Source organism: Schistocerca gregaria, chromosome 1 (assembly GCF_023897955.1).
Source record: "Schistocerca gregaria isolate iqSchGreg1 chromosome 1, iqSchGreg1.2, whole genome shotgun sequence".
NCBI lineage: Eukaryota > Metazoa > Arthropoda > Insecta > Orthoptera > Acrididae > Schistocerca > Schistocerca gregaria.
The window spans coordinates 1,097,061,021-1,097,080,883 of NC_064920.1; the positions used below are offsets into that span (position 1 = coordinate 1,097,061,021).

Here is a 19,863-nt window from a genome sequence, read left to right on the forward strand (position 1 = left end):
TATGGAATGAAAGTAGGCAAAGTATGCAGGCTTTTTCAGTTTTATGTCGCCTATGTCTGCTAACACTCGAATTGCAAATACAGATTTGTTAAGACGTTTCTGCAGTTCTGTGGTGTGCTCCTCCCAACTGAATTTATTATCAAGTTGTAATCCCAGGAAATTAAGACTGTCAACCTCTTCTATCTGCTCTTCTTCGTACTTTATGCATATGCTGGGTGGAAATTCTGTACAATCGTCAAAATACCGAGCTGGTTGGATGGCCCTACCCATAGTGCTCCAAACTTCTCAACTGGGGAGAGATGCGTCGGCCTTTCTGGCCAACGTAGGGTTGCCAAGCACGAAGACAAGCGGTAGAAATTCTCGCCTTGTGTGGGCGGGCATTATCTTGCTGAAATGTAAGCCCAGGATGGTTTGCCACGAAGGGCAACAAAACGCGGAATAGAACATCGTCGACATGCCGCTGTGATGTAAGGGTGCCGCGAATGACGAACAAAGGAGTATTGCTATGAAAAAAAAAATGGCACCCCAGTCTGTCAGTTCTGGTTCTCGGTCCGTATGATGGGTGATAGCCAGGTTGGCATCCCACCTCTTGCCGGTATAATATAATAAAATAATGGAATAGATGATAATAAAATGTTGAAGTGCGTGGCTTTTTAAAATGTATTGAATTAATGACTTTAATTTTTCGGCATGAATGACAAGCGCAATAAGCTGAGCTATGCCTGGAAATAAGTTCGTATTAGTTCATATTATTTTGCAGGGAGAAGTAGTTTCTTTCTCCGCTGTAGATTTGTGCTTACCATTCTTTATAATGCTACGTTTGGTTGCCATGGTCACCTTTGAAGTATTGACCGTGCTCCCATTAAGCTTATCGGATCTACGTAATTTTCCAAAGTACACAGGCGGGCTTCAGTTCTTGTAATTAACGTACTATTTGAAAAAACAACTCACGCGACCTTTCTGTTAATAAAACATTACTGTATTTTTCTAAACGATGCACATATGAAATTCATACTCCTCACTTATTCATAGCGACTCCAAAATGGCGGTCTACAATTACTCGCTTAAAATGGCGTGCTTCTCACTCGTTCACTAGCTGAGCGCGAATCCTCCCTTCCTCCTACTGGCACAAGAAAAACCTCCTCTCTTTTTTAACAACTGAAAATCAAAAATACCTGACGGTAGGCATAGGTTCTATGATGGGCTACCGCTTTATCTTTTCTCTTTGCCTTTAAAGAAGACGAAAACATAAAATAAATGCAAAAGTTTTATCACACCGGGGCGTCTCCAGACACATCTTCGTTGGTCATTGGGACTCAGTTCCAACGGGACTCTTCACTGAAGACAATTCTACTCCAGCCAATGAGATTCAAGATCGAAGACGTGTCTGGAGGCTACACAAAATGTGGAGTTTGCGTGCAGAACGATAAGCCATTTTATTCGATAATGATCTAGAAGTTTTCACCAAGCAGAGATATAATTTGCCAACGGCCTCGCCGCAGTGGTAACACCGGTTCCCGTCAGATCACAGAAGTTAAGCGCTGTCGGGCTGGGCTAGCACTTGGATGGGTGATCTCCCGGTCTGCCGAGCGCTGTTAGCAAGCGGGCTGCACTCAGCCCTTGTGAGGCAAACTCAGGAGCTACTTGATTGAGAAGTAGCGGCTCCGGTCTCAGAAACTGACATACGGCCGGGAGAGCGGGGTGCTGACCACATGCCCTCCATATCCTCATCCAGTGACGCCTGTGGGCTGAGGATGACACGGCGGCGGGTCGGTGCCGTTGGACCTTCATGGCCTGTTCCGGAGGAGAAGAGATATAATTTCCTTACTTGGGAGTGCTGTATTTTGGCAACTCACTGAGAAGCTGTAATGCTCCGATCTCCCTCGACCCTCCAAGGCCATTTTACACTCTTCTTTCAATCTGGATTTCAGCGAGGAAGTGATCATGATGAGCGCGGATTGTTTGGAACACTGCCGTTATTACCGACAGTGCTGTTAGAATAAACATATCAGATACCGCTTTGTTCAACAGAGAAACTACAACAATTTCTAGCGGCGCAATTTCATGGAATCTGGAATTATTCAGCGTGAACTGTCCCAAATTTCCTGATTTAAGTATGCATCTGTCACTTCTTGCAGCGTAGAAAGATCATTTTCTGCATTCGAGAATGTCCTGGCAGACAAATGTATGAAGTTAACTAAGGAGAATGTGGATTATGATATAGTTAATGTATGGCTTTTAGTGCCGGATGCTTCCAAACAGATGTTCGGCTCACCTTTGATACACATTTTTTTCATTCCAGCGGGAAGGCTGCATTTGTAGGGGAACTGGATTCTGCCGGAGAAGAAAGGAATTCAGAAGGAATGGCTGTGGTCCATAGTATGGGACCAATCGCTGTTTTTGCTTAAATTGAAAATGGGAATTGAAACCACAGAAAATCAATGTAAGATTGTAGGCGGATGGATTTGAATCGTCTCAACTCAGCTCAGCGACTCAATGCGGAGAGCTGCCGGCCGTTGTGGCCGAGCGGTTCTAGGCGCTTCGGTCTGGAACCGCGCGACGGCTACGGTCGCATGTTTTACTCCTGCCTCAGGCATGAATGTGTGTGATGTCCTTAGGTTAGTTAGGTTTAAGTAGTTTTAAGTTCTACGGAACTGAGGACCTCAGATATTAAGTCCCATAGTGCTCAGAGCCATTTTTTGCAGAGAGCTACCCTGGTGGGTGGAAAATTGGAAAAACTGGTTGTTGTACAGTACTTTAATTGTGCCCGTTTACTGATTGGGCATGAATGTAAGCATATTTTTAGAGTTAATTGTGCATGTATTTCCAGGCTCAGTTACTATAGTATTACAAGGGCGTAATTAGATTTTGGAAGAATTGCGGGGGAGGGGGGGGGGGAGGAGAGCATGCAGGGGGCAATCGCGTCTGACGAATTCAAGCAGCCTGCTGAAAAAATCTTTTAGAAACGAACTAAGTATAGAACGCGCTGTCATCACATTACTCCTTTCTCTCTGCACAAATTCCTCTCCATCGTTCCGCACCACAATTGGTTTTCATAATGTAGTACCATCCATTGGGCGATGTTTTGCCATTTATACTATTAATGATAGAATTTTGAGCAATTTTTTAAAGAAATGTAACAATCGCGGTTGGGGCAATAATTTGTCGATCGACGCGATTTTTGGACGACACAGGCAAATCCAAATCTATTTTGACGCACTGATTTCAATTTAATGTTATTTCTAATTGTATTTACCGCTCCGCTGCCTCGTGAAATACTTAAGTATTGCAATCCCAACGTTCTGCTACTCTCCAAATAACTTGTTGTATCTCCCTTTATTTTACATCCTGCAGTTATCATTGAAGAATGCGTGTACGCCTACAATAGTGGCATCTGGTGAACTTGGAACACAAAAATTTTGTGAATAATGTACGACAGTTTGTTTTGAACAGTAGTTCTCCTGACAATATGACTCTTGTATATATTATTATTTATACATGTTCGACGGTGGTGGCGCTGATTTTGTGTTTAGCATTTGACAATGCCACTATGGCTCCAGTATATTAGGACATGTTTTTATAAAACAGGTATGTCCCATCATACTTAAAGCGCACAAAAACACATGTATGTCAGTAAAACTTTTCATCATTGTCTATTTTATTGTTTTAAGCTGTAGACAATCTGCTCGTGGTATTTGTGTTTTCCCCATATCTTACTACAGATCTGAAGATGGTCATTACAGGCCGATACCGGTATACTGATGAAATAAAAATTTGTGACTATAGACGTGAAGTAAAGGTAATTTATTCCAAATAAAGACTCTAGTGCTAACATTACTACTGTAGAAAAGTAATTAGGCTGTTATGGTAGCACGTGCAAATTTTTCACTTTTCGTAACGCTGGTGTGCGAATCAAAATCATTTTTTTTTCCTTTTTTGTTACAGAATTGCGGATAATCTCAACAGCATACAGAACAAGAACTCTAAGCCAACCACATCTTAAATTAAATCCAGTAAGAACTGACTGGTCGATGGGCGTATCGACTATCGATAGAGCGTATCCCGTTTTCGTCATATGATTGAAAATCAAAATATCTTTCAGTTTCACTACAGGGCAATTAGGTCATTTGCAGACCCACTGGACCCCCCTTTGGCTAAATCCTTGATTTAACACACACTCCCAGCAGAGGTGTTGGAGCGACAGGCTGTCTTGTCACAACTATACCACTCGGTGTCCCTCAGTTATATTATGCTCACCACCACAGATTTCACAGATTGTATTCATTGTATATGGCGATAGTGCTAAACACTTATGTCGTGAACAGTGAGAGTCGTCTGGGCAATTACGCTCTTTTTAAAATTCTTCCTATCTTTGAAGATACACCACGAGCATACAATAGGGAAGCAACCTATCTACAATTGTCTTCCACTTCAGCAACTAACCTAACCTACTCATTTCTTTCCCTGTGTCTCCTTATAGCTCCTAGTATGTTCCATGAATGCATTCTCTCTATTTCTCGCTAAGCAACTTTCAGTGTTTGGATGGGTACCACTTTAAAAGTCCGTCCCACAGTGCTTTAAGTCAAGCCTGTTGGCAAGCGCTGATAGTAGACTTTGCTGTACACGCTAATCGGAAGCATGAACCTTTCTGATGGATTAAAACAATTAAAACTGTGTGCTAAACCTGAACGCTTCTTTTTCTGGCAATGTTTTTCACGATTACCACCCACAGTTTCATTTATGCCAGTACTTCTCTAAACGGAAATTTAGGTTCCAAAACCCTACTTAGCATACCAAAAGTTCCCCAGACAATTTCTAACCTTATTTTTGTTTCTTTTCCTGTGCGCCCAGCTACTGTCTTCAACGTCCCTGAAAAAATATTCATCAGGTTTATCCATGACATCATTGTACAATGAACAACGTTGATATTGTATTAAATCTAAAATCAAATGTTCCAGAATGAACCACACTGTATCGTTTACAAGAATAAAACTTCCAGCTTATCATCGAAATGCACGTGCTACATCACAGGATAAAATAGTGGTTTGGTAGAATTCACGTTATTCATATAGCCAGTGGGTGGCGTCTAGTACATTTGTTCCAGGAACAAAAATCAAAAATAAATTTCAAAACTAAAATATGAATAATTCTGTTGCTGCGTATCCTGTTCTTAGAAATACTTGATTAAAACACGTAATTTAAAACTTTAAGCTCTCTTTAACTTCATGTTGTTGCAGCTTTAATCTTAAGAAACTATACATTATTCAAAGAGAGCTCAAAAAATTTAACTAGGTGGCAGTGGCGAGTGGATACAAAGTTAGAAGCGTGCTGAAAATTTAAAATAAGTTAAAGAAACAAGAACTGTAACACATAAGCGGAGATCACGTCACAGTTAGGAATAATAACAGCAACACAAAATGCGTGTAAGACCACCGACAAAATCGAAAGATGCTGCGGTAAAGTAAATGTAGACATACGTTTTCGAACCAACAACATGCTAAAATTCAGGTTCAGTCTTAAAGATAGGAGTAAGAATCGGGAATCCGTCATGTATAGGGTCACGTACAATGACTGCAGTAAACAGTACGAGGACCAAAAATCGATTCAGGGGAACACATACTCGCAAATCGAAACCACCACTGGGGCACATACGGCAACATTTTAGCACTGTATCATGAACACATCATAATTTGGACGACTTAAACGATTGAACGATACCTTATCGTCTTACAAGAATGCGAAATTTAGAGCCACAGAGTACAAAATCCGAATCTAATTTGGAGCCGTCAGAGAGAATTCAACAACAGTGCCTATTTTAACATTAATGGCGACTTGTTAAGGTATGCAGAAGTATGCATTGCTTCAGATTTTACACCACTGACGTAGAAAACGATTCTTTTTTCTAAACGTCATGTAATACACATTTCAATTTTCTGTTCCCTGTACCGTAATTTCAGAATATTTTTTATGGTAATCGTACTTCTTACTTGTGCTCAAAATTCTTTTCCCCAGCTGTATCCACGACATTTTTTTTGTTACCGATGGGATGTATTTTATTATATTTTCAGTAATAGGTTACCTTTATAATTTATAACACTTCGGAATAAGTAACTGAGATAAGTAGGTGCTGCCTGACACACAACTGACTTTTGTATTGTTAAGAATATGCTGAGGTGACTCTATGCCAATGTTACGTGCGTTAAAACTTGGATAAGGATTTTTATAATATCTCATCCCCTCCCCCCCTCTCCCTTCCGAGTCCCTTCTTATCCTTGTCTAGACTAAAATATTGCACATTTTTTAATACTGATGTGCCGTGTCGTTCTTGGAATTGTTCAGAACTAAGATTGGTTAATAGAAATGTACGTATACCAGATTTTTCTCACTAAATATTGTTCACGGTCATGTAATTGGTTTGTATCATTTTGACGTTGTAGTAAATGTTACATATTAGTGGCTGCGTTTGCATACCAGCTGGCCATCGGTCGAAGTACGGATTAATAGTTGGACCTCGTAACAGATTCCACATACTATGTGGTAGTGTTTTTCGTGCTGAGCGAGTGTTATTTAAAAATTTTCCATCTACGTATTGCAAAACGGATTCCGACGTACTCCAAATTGGAAGAAGTTAGGATCTCCTTTGTAGCGGCCAGAGATAAAATGCATTGTCTCTCAATGACTGGACAAGAAAAGCTTTGTACTTTTCATTATAGTGTGACATTTCCTGTTCTAAATAAAGTTAGTAGTGTAATTAAACCCCGCCTTCTAAATGGAGCAAGTAGCAATACTTAGTGTAACCCCCTCGTAAATCTGACAGCACCCCAATGACTTTGAAATCTTCACACGCCAGCCATTGATGCTTATAGTAATTAGCACAGTTTACAGCAGATTTCAAAATGGTATAACGCCCTTTAGCTATTGCAGCATATGTGACATGGATGTATGGCCTTTCATTACTATTTTGTAACACTCATGATTTCAGACTCGTTTTTGAGCCATCTATATGGAGTCTCCACTTGCCTGGTTTGTATGTAATTTGCAGGTCTTCCAACAAACCGTCAATGTCACTGCAGAATGTAATGTCGCCTTCAGTACTGAAATGACACCCAAGTTACTTTATTTTTCTGACGCTCCCGAAACACAGCGAGATGTATTGTGTCAGCAAGGAGATTCCACTGTTGGAGCCGGCCGGCTGGCCGAGCGGTTCTACGCGTTACAGTCTGGAACCGCGCGACCGCTACGGACGCTGGTTCAAATCCAGCCTCGGGCATGGATGTGTGTGATGTCCTTAGGTTAGTTAGGTTTAAGTAGTTCTAAGTTCTATGGGACTGATGACCTTAGAAGTTAAGTCCCATAGTGCTCAGAGCCATTTGAACCACTGCTGTCGTCACCAGGCCAAAAGTTCTGCTTTACACTTTGGAAGAAGTTAATCCCTAATCACATCGCCGAGTTCACCATGTGTGATTTCGTGCGATTCTGCAGATGGCGACGTTGGTGTAAATGTAGGCTCACTATTACGGGGGATGATTGCTCTTTTTCGGCTGCACGTGTAGTTTTACCATCATCGCTGTCAGTGTTTGATGGTAGCACGTGACAGAACATGAACCCACAGGGCGAATGACAGATGAGACGCCACGGTATGTAATGTTCTCTTCCTCTTGGTATTGACTCCCTTCTTCAAGGGAGGTACCATTAAAAATAGCAATCCGATGCACAATTTGTTGGTTCATGCCAAATAAAAGGTACGTCAGACTTTATGGAGGCGAATTTTATCATGCATTCAAGTGTTCAGTGTAGATGAATACGAGGTGCAACACATGTGTGCAACCAACGATGTACCTTGGTCTCCACCTCGACATCCAAAATAGAAAGTTATCATGTCCCATAACTGTGACTGCAAAAAGTAAACTTCTCATTTACATATAGCCGTGAGCTAGAAGACAATTTTAACCTAAATATTCGTGTTCGGTGGTTATAATTACTGGGTGCTTATAATTAAACTTTCTCTATTTAACACTTTTTGACACGGAAACTAATTACCGTACGAGTACCTAACTTCGTAGCATTAATGTCCAGAGTATGGGGTGCATGATTTCCACGCATCACAGCGACATCGACCAGTTCCAATTGTAACCACCGAGTGCCGTACTCTGTCATTGTGATTCACAGTCTCACACACCTGGCCAGTCGCAGTGCACTTGTTGACGTTTCAACATGAGCTCGGACAAAAGAAGCAGGATATTATTGGTGAAGCTCTATTAATAAAACGACAGTAATACTGCAGCTGCACTTCCAGAATATCGCCGGCTGAAAGGATTACGGAAGGGTCATCTTCCTTCACCTGGTGTGCGGAGCACAGTGAAGAAGTCTGAATCGACTGGAGAAGTGAGCATCGCTTCGGGAAGAGACCAGCGACCAACTGGACCACACGTGGTTGATGAAATCGCTGTTGCCGTGACAGACAACGCTGCGCGCGATTACCGATCGTCAGGCAGTGCGCGTGCTGTGTCACAACAGTTGAACATCCCGTGGTCCACTGTGCTTACAACCGTTTTCAAATGTTACCCGTATCTTACAGCAGCTTGCACCACAGGACGGACAACGGCGTTTTGACTTCGCTGTCCACTGTCTCGCAAGGACAGAAGTTGACAAGGGCTGGCCCTGCACCATCCTATGGACACACGAAGCTCATTTTTCTCTGACGGGTGCGGTGAGTACACAGAATTGTCGAGTGTGTGTGTGGTGGGGGAGGGGGTATTCACCTGCAGTCACTATGCTTGAAGTTCCTATGTATGGTGAATGAGTCGTAAACCACATCAAATTACTGACGAACGGATTCCACAGACCGAACGTGAGGAGAGGGGCTAGTGTAATTGTTTAACACAAACCAGACAAAAATGCACGGAAGTATGTTTTTGAACACAAACCTACGTTTTTTAAATGGAACCACGTTAGTTTTGTTAGCACATCTGAACATATAAACAAATACGTAATCAGTGCCGTTTTTTGCATTGTAAAATGTTAATTACATCCGGAGATATTGTAACCTAAAGGTGAGTACCACTCCTCCGCTGTTCGATCGTGTGTATCGGAGAGCACCGAATTACGTGGGGATCCAAAGGGAACGGTGATGGACCTTAGGTACAGAAGAGACTGGGACGGCACATTACGTCCACATGCTAACACCTTTTTATTGGTCTTTTTCACTGACGCACATGTACATTACCATGAAGGGTGAGGTACACGTACACACGTGGTTTCCGTTTTCAATTCCGGAGTGGAATAGAGTGTGTCCCGACATGTCAGGCCAATAGATGTTCAATGTGGTGGCCATCATTTGCTGCACACAATTGCAATCTCTGGCGTAATGAATGTCGTACACGCCGCAGTACATCTGGTGTAATGTCGCCGCAGGCTGCCACAATACGTTGTTTCATATCTTCTGAGGTTGTAGGCACATCACGGTACACATTCTCCTTTAACGTACCCCACAGAAAGAAGTCCAGAGGTGTAAGATCAGGACAACGGACTGGCCAGTTTATGCGTCCTCCACGTCCTATGAAACGCCCGTCGAACATCCTGTCAAGGGTCAGCCTAGTGTTAATTGCGGAATGTGCAGGTGCACCATCATGCTGATACCACATACGTCGACGCGTTTCCAGTGGGACATTTTCGAGCAACGTTGGCAGATCATTCTGTAGAAACGCGATGTATGTTGCAGTGCTCTCCGATACACACTGTCGAACAGCGGAGGAGTGGTAATCAAGCGTCAACTTTAGGTTACAATACCTCCGGATGTAATTAACATTTTACAATGCAAAAAGCGGCACTGATTACGTACTTGTTTATATGTTCAGATGTGCTAACAAAACTAACGTGGTTCCATTTAAAAAAACGTAGGTTTGTGTTAAAAAACATACTTCCGTGCATTTTTGTATGGTTTGTATTAAACAATTACATTAGCCCCTCTCCTCACGTTCGGTCTGTGGAATCGGTTCGTCAGTATTTGATGTGGTTTACGAAATATATCCAGCGGTAACGTTAGGTGACTCACCCTGGATATCTATCGACTCATGACATCCATCTTTACAAACTTCCCTTTTTCTGGTGGACACACGTCCAGATCGTCCGCTTATAGTAACCTCTCAAAACTCTTGCGTCTTTCTCCCCACATCCACCACTGCTGGTGGCCCACCTCCAACTGCCCAACGCTATGCGCTGTTCAAGTCCGACAACACTACACAAGCGAATATTCCAACAATGAGTCCACCCAGCTACAGACTGCACACATCACAGTCAGTGATTTTCATACAGAGCGCTACGTGGCATTACCAACAGAAAAATCTAAACACCCTACTTACAACGTGTTAAATAGGGAAAGCTTAACATTAACCAGCCGGCACATAGCTCGGCTTTCGTTTCTGTAAAAAATTAAAAGTTAAAATTTGTGGACCAGCGTAATTTGGAATGATTTTTTAACTGGGACATTAAACACGGCTTCTGCAGACCCTGCAGCTGTGGATCGAGTTTTTGTGCCGTCGTCTGGCGGGGCCCCGCTAAAGCAGACTCCGTCTCCACAAGTGGTCTGTGCCGCCCCTGCCCAGCCACTGTGTAGGCCACTCGCAGCGCTCGCATGCAGAGGGAAAGCGAGCCCACCAGGGGGCGAGTGGAGCACCGCTCGCAGCTGCAGGCCCAGCACACGGGCACTGCCGCCGCATAATCCCCCGCTCTGCCGCAACGACGCGCTCTCAGCTGCTGCAGGAGTACTGCGAGCACCGCACCCACCACAGAGCCACTTACGCTCTTGCCACTCTTCTCTTCGCCGTGAGTCGCCCACAAGTACCCGCGCGTTGTGGAGTGGCGTAAGAAGGATCGTCGAACAGACGCACATAACTACACTACTGGCCATTAAAATTGCTACACCAAGAAGAAATGCAGATGATAAACGGGTATTCATTGGACAAATATATTTACTAGAACTGACATGTGATTACCTTTTCACGCAATTTCGGTGCATACATCCTGAGAAATCAGTACCCAGAACAAACACCTCTGGCGTAATAACGGCCTTGATACGCCTGGGCATTGAGTCAAACAGATGGCGTGTACAGCTCCAGCTGCCCATGCAGCTTCAACACGATACCACAGTTCATCAAGAGTAGTGACTATCATATTGTGACGAGCCAGTTGCTCGGCCACCATTGACCAGACATTTTCAGTTGGTGGGAGATCTGGAGAATGTGTTGGCCGGGGCAGCAGTCGAACATTTTCTGTATCCAAAAAGACCTGTACGGGACCTGCAAAATGCGGTCGTGCATTATCCTGCTGAAATGTAGGGTTCCGCAGGGATCGAATGAAGGACAGAGACACGGGTCGTAACACATCTGAAATGTAGCGTCCACTGTTCAAAGTGCCGTCAATGCGAACGAGAGGTGACCGAGACGAGTAACCAATGGCACCTCATACCATCACGCCGGGTGATACGCCAGTATGGCGATGACGAATACACGCTTCCAATGTGCGTTGCCAAACACGGATGCGACGATCATGATGCTGTAAACAGAACCTGGATTCACCCGAAAAAATATCGTTTTACCATTCATGCACCCAGGCTCGTCGTTGAGTATACCATCGCAGGCGCTCCTGCCTGTGATGCAGCGTCAAGGGTAACCGCAGCCATGGTCTCCAAGCTGATAGTCCATGCCGCTACAAAACGTCGGCGAACTGTTCGTGCAGATGGTTGTTGCCTTGCAAACGTCCCCATCTGTTGACTCAGAGATCGAGAGGTGACTGCACGATCCGTTACAGCCATGTGGATAAGATGCCTGTCATCTCGACTGCTACTGATACGAGGCCGTTGGGATCCAGCACGGCGTTACGTATTACCCTCCTAACCCAACAATTCCACATTCTACTAACAGTCATTGGATCTCGACCAACGCGAGCAGCAATGTCGCGATACGATAAACCGCAATCGTGATAGGCTACAATCCGACCTTTATCAAAGTCGGAAACGTGATGGTACGCATTTCTCCTCCTTACACGAGGCATCACAACAACGTTTCACCAGGCAACGCCGGTCAACTGCTGTTTGTGTATGAGAAATTTGTTGGAAACTTTCCTCATGTCAGCACGATGTAGGTGTCGCCACTGGAGGCAACCTTGTGTGAATGCTCTCAAAAGCTAATCATTTGCGTATCACAGTATCTTCTTCCTGTCGGTTAAATTTGGAGTCTGTAGCACGTCATCGTCGTGGTGTAAGAATTTTGATGGCCGGTAGTGTATAAACCTTGTACCTCTGACGTCGGTATATTGAACAATTTTGGAACATTTATAGTTGCCGCGCATTATGATCCGGATACTCAGGAACCATCTGCAACACTCGTAAGACTCGTCAAAAATTGTGATTACCAGGTCTGATGGTCCCCTTGTCTATCTGGTTAAATAGAAAAGAAAGGAAAGGAACTACATAGACATCCGAGTCTCTTCCTCCCCCCTGTCGCTGTCCATTCCCTCCTCCCTCTCTCTTTGTCCATTTCTTCCTCCTTACCCCATTCTCTGACCACCACCGCCATTTCCGTCTGTCAGCTCTCTCTCTCAATCTCCTTCTGTCCTCACACTCTCCCCCACTCCTTCTCCACCGCTTCCTCATCCTATTCTATCTACTCCTCCTCCCTATATTTCCACCTAATCATGCTCCTCTCGCTGTCCATCTCCTCCTTTCCGCTTTCTATGTTCATCTCCTTCCACCCTTGCGCCCACCGCCTCCCCCCCCCCCCCCTCTCTCCCGCAGAATTGTTTATTTTTATTCAAAATTCAAAATGGCTCTGAGCACAATGGGACTTAACATCTGAGGTCATCAGTCCCGTAGAACTTACAAGAACCGCTCCAAAACTGAGATTCCGTATTAATACTGTAATCGTAAGCCGGTAAGCCATAAATACAATTTCCCTGTTTGCTAACAATACTTCACTACTACACATTTTACATACACTTACGGAAAAAAATTGCAACACCAACAAATAATTAATGTAGAGTACTGAAATTTCTGTAACACATGTGTGTGGGTAACATGTGTAAGTGATTAACATTACTAGATCACAGGTTAATGTAAGCGCAAGGTAAGCCATTGCAAATTTGAAATGCTGAAATATTAATAATCGTTGTAACCACCAGAATTCGAGTGCAATCATGCAAAAGGGCATGCATTCTGTTGTACACGTGCCATATATCAGTTTGTGGTTTTGGGTTCCATGCCTGTTACACTTGGTCTGTCAATACAGGGACGAATAATGCTGTTCGTGGATGATGCCCAAAAGGTGCTCGACTGGTGACAGATTTGGTAATGAATGAGGCCTGAAGATGACATTTCAGCACACTTTAGAGTGTGTTCAGTTACAATATCGGTATGTGGGTGAGCGTTATCCTGTTAGAAAACATCCCCTGGAATGCTGTTCATCAATGGCAGCACAACAGGCCGAATCGCCCTACAAATTTGCAATCAGGATGCATGGGATAATCACGAGGGTGCTCCTGCTGTCATACGAAATCGCACACCAGACATTAACTCCACATGAAACCCAGCGTGTCTAGCACGCAGACAGGTTGGTTGCAAAACCTCAACTAGTCTTCATCTTGCAAACACACAGTCATCACTGGCGGAAGCATCTTTCATCAGGAAACGCAACAGAACTCCACCATGGCCTCCAATTCGACACCACTGAAGTCGCAAATGGTGGTGGTTTGGGGTTGGAGGAAAGCACGCTGCAGGGTGTCTGGCTCAGAGCTGTCCTTGAAGCAACAGTTCGTTGTGTCATCACTGTGGTGTCGACCGCCGCTCGGTTTGTTGCTCCAGATGCAGTACGATACACCTGATACACATGATAGTCTTCCCTCTCGGTAGCGCCACGTGGCCGAACGGAGCCCGGTATTTTTGCATCTGCTGCCAGCTATCACGTACAGTGGCTATTTTCCTGCCAAGTCGTTCTCCAGTATCTCAGAAGGGACGTTCAGCTTCTCGTAGCCCTATTACACTACCTCGTTCAAAGTCAGTAAGGTTTTAATAATGGCGCCTTTGTCGCATTAAAGCGTTCCCGACTAATATCAACTCTCAACATCAAGTCTCAAACGTAACTAACGGTGACGACCGTTGCAGCGTGTATGTAAAGCAAACCTGATTGTCATTCTCGCAGTGACGCTGCTAGCACCACTGTTGTACAACAGGTGCGAAATTGGAATACGCGTCGTCTGTCAGACGTCGAAACACGCCCACCAGCTTCCGTTTATACAGCACAACTACCTCTTGGTGCTGTAGTATATAAAAAAAAAGTTATATAAAATTATATTAAAAATACATGTGGCCTATGTCCATTAGAGGGTTGATTATAGTATTCTACAAATATTTGAAATAAATCAGTCAAGAATTCTTCGAGATTTTTGGTAATAACGTTTCCCCTTATACGAGTGGTCTTAAGTAAGTAATACAACACGTGTCTTTTCTCAGCCAATTTCGATTGAAAAAGTACGGAATTTGTTTGTGACTTCGTGAAATATTCGTGCTTTAGCCCCTACGGTTTCATGATTTTCAGTTACGTAGCGGTGTTATCGCAGCCTCCAAAATGGCCTCTGTAATGGAGGAGTGTTCCAAGCAGACACCTGTTATTGATTTTCTTTTAGCGGAAAACCAGAGCATCTCAGATTTTCATAGACGCTTTCAAAATGTCTACGAAGATCTGCCAGCGAACAAAAGCAAGGTGAGTGATCGGGCGAGGCGTCTGCCGTCCTCGCAACAACTTCGCGCAAACCAGTCCCATCTCCCGCGCGCCAGCCGGCCGCACACACACACAGCTGTGACTCCTGCAATGTGCCAACACTTTAATTCGAGTCGCTAGACAGATTACAATCAACACCCGAGCACCAGTTGGGGTACTCAAAAGTGTGTGCCCGCCACGAAACAGAAGACCATAAAGAGCAATGAAGGACCGTGAGTGCGGAATTGCTTGCACGCTTCGAGGCTGATCGTAGCAGTTTTTTGCCGGACATCATTGAAATCTGGTTTCGCAGAACAGAGTGGATCAGGTTGTGGAAAGGGGTCAAGGTTAGTTACTGCTAGTTCTACAAGAATACACACAACTTTATTGCTCAAACCAATGCACAGTTCACTCTTTAAAACAACAAAGATAAATTCACGGCTGAGGGCCTAAGGAACTTCTCCAGAATAAGTTCAAATAATTGATTTTAAAACACCAGGATTTAGAGTAACGGCTGAAGGCCTTACTTAAGTAACATTACAATATCTTCTCGGCTTAAGGCCGAAATAATATTTCAGATCGGCTAAGGAAATTCTTTAAAAGCCAACCATTTACAGATTCCAGCTAATAATAATAATAATAACGATCGTATGGCTTTTGTGGCCGGGAGACCCCTCGCGGGGCGGTTCGGCCGCCGCTCCACAAGTCCTTTAACGCCACTACGGCGACTTGCGAGCGATTGAGGATGAAATGATGATGAAAGACACACAACACCGAGCCATCTCGAGGCAGAGAAAATCCCGGATCCCGCCGGGAATCGAACCCGGGACCCCGTGCGAGGGAAGCGAGAACGCTACCGCAAGACCACGAGCCGCTGACAGACTCTGGCTAAAGGCCATATTAAGGTAAATTCTTACATAACAAAAGAGAGAGTTTAAACATAAGCTTTTACACAGTCTAACAGGGAAACATCTTAAGAAAACTTGAAGTATCTTGTCGGCTGAAGGCCCAAACAACTGCTCAAGAATAGTTAAAGACAATCTTAAGATAAACATTTTTCAGAACACGGCTTAACGCCGTTTCAAGAATTCAAGATGATTAAAGAGAAACCTTAGAGACAAGAGTTTACATATTAAAGCCACAGATTCTGAAGTAAGCGCGGTTGAAAGGCTAAATGCAGAGCAACAAGAATCTTACATGAAAAACGGCTGAAGGCCTAATCTTAAAGTTGTTATGAAGTTCGGCTCAAGGTCATATACTAAACATAAAGCAGACAATATTAATACACTGCTGAAGGCCTGACACGGTACCTGCGACCAAATAAAATGACAATCACAAGCAACATACAGAGGTGCTCAGAAGTGTTCCAAGGGTCAGCCTGGGGAGGAAACACTAACCACAGTTTAGGTGAGACAGGCAGCCAAGCGTAACACTGAACACGACCTAGGGACGGCTGAGAAACCAACCAACAGCCTAATCACTTCCCTTCCACCCGACACACTCGCTGCTCTATTTCAACGGACCGACTGACTACTACAGTACGCGGAAAGCATTCATCTGCTCAGCGGAAATCACAGAAGTTACACACAGTTCCACGTAAACATACTTGCACAAGAACTCTAACAATCGTAAAAGCAATCACTGTGGAACAACAAGGACGAATCAGTTCGACACACAGACAGCTTCCATAAGCTGTCGGCGACCAAACACACGTCGTCCGATGAGGCGACCGACCGAACGACCAACCCAGGTCGTTCCCACTGAAGTCACGTGTGACGGCAACGGTGGGGCGAGTCTTGGCTGTCCGAAACTGACCGCAGCTCCAACCCGACTCAACTCGATGTCCGTACAGAACGTCGAGACACGGCGACCCGGGCACACTGTCTCAACCCATCCATGCAGAGGCAACTCTTGCCCATTGTCCAAGACATCTCCGCACAAGGAATCGACCCACGTCCGGCACGATGACCAAGTGACGAGGCCCAGAAACGGTAAAAAGACCCAATATACACTCCTGGAAATGGAAAAAAGAACACATTGACACCGGACACTGCGAGAGGGCTGTACAAGCAATGATCACACGCACGGCACAGCGGACACACCAGGAACCGCGGTGTTGGCCGTCGAATGGCGCTAGCTGCGCAGCATTTGTGCACCGCCGCCATAAGTGTCAGCCAGTTTGCCGTAGCATACGGAGCTCCATCGCAGTCTTGTAACACTGGTAGCATGCCGCGACAGCGTGGACGTGAACCGTATGTGCAGTTGACGGACTTTGAGAGAGGGCGTATAGTGGGCATGCGGGAGGCCGGGTGGACGTACCGACGAATTGCTCAACACGTGGGGCGTGAGGTCTCCACAGTATATCGATGTTGTCGCCAGTGGTCGGGGGAAGGTGCACGTGCCCGTCGACCTGGGACCGGACGGCAACGACGCAAAGATGCACGCCAAGACCGTAGGATCCTACGGAGTGCCGTAGGGGACCGCTCCGCCACTTCCCAGCAAATTAGGGACACTGTTGCTCCTGGGGTATCGGCGAGGACCATTCGCAACCGTCTCCATGAAGCTGGGCTACGGTCCCGCACACCGTTAGGCCGTCCTCCGCTCACGCCCCAACATCGTGCAGCCCGCCTCCAGTGGTGTCGCGACAGGCGTGAATGGAGGGACGAATGGAGACGTGTCGTCTTCAGCGATGAGAGTCGCTTCTGCCTTGGTGCCAATGATGGTCGTATGCGTGTTTGGCGCCGTGCAGGTGAGCGCCACAATCAGGACTGCATACGACCGAGGCACACAGGGCCAACACCCGGCATCATGGTGTGGGGAGCGATCTCCTACACTGGCCGTACACCTCTGGTGATCGTCGAGGGGACACTGATTAGTGCACGGTACATCCAAACCGTCATCGAACCCATCGTTCTACCATTCCTAGACCGGCAATGCACGTCCGCATGTATCCCGTGCCACCCAACGTGCTCTAGAAGGTGTAAGTCAACTACCCTGGCCAGCTAGATCTCCGGATCTGTCCCCCATTGAGCATGTTTGGGACTGGATGAAGCGTCGTCTCACGCGGTCTGCACGTCCAGCACGAACGCTGGTCCAACTGAGGCTCCAGGTGGAAATCGCGTGGCAAGCCGTTCCACAGGACTACATCCAGCATCTCTACGATCGTCTCCATGGGAGAATAGCAGCCTGCATTGCAGCGAAAGATGGATATACACTGTACTTGTGCCGACATTGTGCATGCTCTGTTGCCTGTGTCTATGTGCCTGTGGTTCTGTCAGTGTGATCATGTGATGTATCTGACACCAGGAATGTGTCAATAAAGTTTCCCCTTCCTGGGAAAATGAATTCACGGTGTTCTTGTTTCAATTTCCAGGAGTGTATTAACAGCTATGGCGATTACTTTTGAAATAATAAACAGCGCACTTGTTTTTTTCCATATGTGTCGTTTTCCTTTCACTGTCCCTTACGTAAAATGTGAAGTAAAACTCTCGGTGCACTACTTGTTAAGCCACTGGAGACGCATTCGGGAGGACAGAGGCTAAAACGACCTCCGCCATTGCAGATTTGGTTTTCCCATGACGTCACTAAATCGCTTAAGGCAAACGCCTGGATAGCTCGTTTGATGAGAATAAGCCCGGTTTTTTTCCCCGATCAGGGTTCGTGTTCCAACTCTAATAAACTCGTCGGCAGCGGGACATAAAATCCCGAACCTTCTTTCCTTGGAGCAGCCATGAGGGATAGCTTCGGAGGCCTTTGCAAACTGTTTCCATCAACTGGGAGAAACCCTTTGGGACAAGTTAGATATAAAGGATAAGTTTCTGAAGGGGAAGCCATTTTGTAAAGGCTCCGTGAATAAAAAAAAGTGTAATTAAATACTTCTAGCTGCTTTCCTCTCTCCCTTCACATGTATCACACCAATGAAGGAAGTTAGTTAGAATACACGTAAGTAATGGCATAACATCACGTATCTGAAATGTCGAAAATCAGGGTAGTCTTACAATCACAATGAATTCTGAATCGTCATCTGATAATTAGCGGAATGTTTGAAACGCCCAGAATCGTTATACGTAGCACTGAAATGGACATAGTGTACATTAACTTATTTTTCTGCTGAGGCAGAAATTTTAAAAACTGAATTGTCTAATGGAGGACGTCCGCACTGCGTTTTGACCCTCACTCATCCCGAATACTCGTCCTGCGTACTCTCAAAGATTTTCGCACGATGCTGGATTGTTTTTAACAGAAGAATTCGGTGCTGTACCTTCGACCCATAAATGTTGTCAGTGAGACTTTTCCCGTAAACGCGGTCTCTGGGAAACAAGAGGCTCGGTGCAGCAGAACTGGAATGTGACCCTCGCGGGTCGATGCTGGTGCCGCTGCTCCTCGCGTCTGCATTTACATATGCCCGGCAACACAATTTACATTTAAATTCGTGACAAGGATCCAGACATCATTTGCATATCGGCTTCTGTAGAATGGTGGGCGCGCGCGAAGCTGGTAACAATAACTTCGGGGAATGCACACAGTATTGCAGGACGAAACCTCAAGTCTTTTGTACGAATTAACAGTTGACAGGAGTAATAATCGGTATAGAAAGGGCCATTAGTTACACTGTCTTGCTGGGATTTTGGAATATTACGAACCAACTGAAACTTATTCTATCGTCATTGTTATCATTATTCATTCTCCGATTACGCAAACTGTTCGCTCAGCCGGCTGTATGTCTCTTTATATAACTTTTTCTTTTATACTACAGCACTTTACTACTGGCAAGCTATTCTCTGGCACCCCAATAACATGTAGGTCACATTTACATAGACTGGTACTTGTATATTTGCATCTCATGTATAATTTCTTCGAATTACAATTGTTTCCTAGTCGCTCTGTCCCTCAACGTTATGCCACAAAGGGAACACAAAAATGTCGTTAGTACGCCATTCATTCTTGTTTTGTTGTTTTGGAGAGAGTCCAACATTCTCTTCCATATGCAAGGCGTCCCCAAAAAACAAAAACACCGGCAAACTTAGAGACAAGTTCCTTAAACCAAAATAAGAAAGAAAGTCTAATAAACAATGGCTCTAAAGCGCATGCCTTAAGAGATATGAGCCCTTTT

At 44.9% G+C, this 19,863-nt stretch overlaps 1 protein-coding gene and 1 pseudogene across 1 annotated transcript in view; one reads left to right on the forward strand and one right to left on the reverse strand.

Annotated features, from left to right (window-relative positions):
• Window positions 1–19,863, reverse strand: part of LOC126282200 (tubby-related protein 4) — a 1,357,172-nt gene that overhangs the window by 997,626 nt on the left and 339,683 nt on the right. The gene's annotated exons all lie outside the window — the stretch shown is intronic.
• On the forward strand, window positions 1,484–1,601 carry LOC126291619 (5S ribosomal RNA; annotated as a pseudogene).